Here is a 1,631-nt window from a genome sequence, read left to right as displayed (position 1 = left end):
AGGTGTCGGTGCAATTCCTTTTCTATTATCAGAAGCATCTGCAAATGTGACAAAGAAATCTAACCCCAACAAGAGTCGTGTTTCCAATGTGCTGGATTTCTTTATTTATAGAGATTTTCCTCAGAATCTGTGCTACAGTTTTATGCAGGTATCTGATTTATTTTTTTAACAGTGCTGTCTGAGGTTGTAGAAGGGTGACTGTGGTTTTTAAAGGTTCATATCTCTTTTAGTGTTAATTTATTCAGCTCCAAAACCCATCAGTGGAGGCAGATGGGTATGTCAGGAGGACAATATGGAGCCCACATTATGATTTTTAAGGGCAACAGAACGTTTTTGAGTTCAGTGCCAAAAAGGCAAGACTTTGAAAAGACTTTTACAAGGGCTTGTAATGGTAGGATGAGGATTAATGACTACAAGCTGGAAGAGGGGAGATTTACGTTAGAAATTTGTAAGTTCTTCACTCTGAGGGTGGTGAGACCCTGGCACAGGTTGCCCAGGGAAGCTGTGGCTGCTCCATCACTGGATGTGTTCAAGACCAGGTTGGATGGGGCTCTGAGCAACCTGCTCTAGTTGCAGATGTCCCTGGTCTCTGCAGGGGGATTGGACTAGATGATCTTCCCTCCCACCCCAAACCATGCCATGATTACTACCAGTGTGACTTCTCCTGTTATCACTGTTGTACAGCAGATAAAACAAAGCACAGAAGAAGCTGGTGACCTTGGACAAATCACTCTGTAAATCAGTGGCAGTGAAGAGCAAGGAGAACAATCCTGCAGCTCCAGCCTGCCAGGTTTCCTCCTCCATTTACAAGTGTGAGGCAGTGTTGTGTGTGGAAACAAAAGGAGCTGCTGATTCCTGGGCTCCAAAGATGACTTGTGAGATAAGGTGTTTCAGAGCAGCCCTGTGATGGGGTGTGTTGCATGTCTGTGGAGCTCACCAGGCACAAAAACCACAGCAGGTGAGGAGGGGAGGATGACTCTTCACCCTCAGACTGTAACAGCAAGAGCTACACCCAAAGCAGTACCCTGGAAAGTCTTCCTAACCTGACTCTGCCTGGGGTTACGTGCCAGGAGTCTGTCACCCAAAACACTGACTGAAATCAAGTCCAGATTTATTATTCCAACTGGTGTGGATTAATATACAAGCCTTTGAAAAAAAAAAAAAAATCTAAATATGCATCTGGATATTTTGGGGTTTGTAGCTCAATAAACTGCTCTCTGACAGAATCAGGCTTGGTGACAGACCTGTTGGGTGTCTATGGAGTATTCTTTGCTGCTTTTGTGTTTATAGGCAAGCAGTGAAGTGCAGCCACTCCAAAAAGGGAATGCAGTCCAACCTGAGATCCACTCAGACAGCAGGAGTTCTCTTCTGAGCCTCAGTGTTTGTTCCACACACCCCTCAGAGCTGAGCCTCAGCAGTTGTGACTGAAGTGATGGGAATAAATTCTGTCATCTGTGGTTCCCACTCTTCTGTCTTTTCCCCAGAAGGGATTTTTTTGTGTGTGTGTGTGTGCAGAGTCTTTTATTGTGGCTTGTTTTATTTGCACATGTGTTTTATATAGACATATAAAGTTTGATGATGTTCCCTCCCTGCATGGGGAGGTGCTGCTGGGGGAGGGAGGGGTGTGTGGG

This window comes from Merops nubicus, unplaced genomic scaffold, assembly GCF_000691845.1.
Source record: "Merops nubicus isolate BGI_N331 unplaced genomic scaffold, ASM69184v1 scaffold8484, whole genome shotgun sequence".
Classification (NCBI taxonomy): domain Eukaryota; kingdom Metazoa; phylum Chordata; class Aves; order Coraciiformes; family Meropidae; genus Merops; species Merops nubicus.
This window is presented reverse-complemented; position numbering follows the sequence as displayed.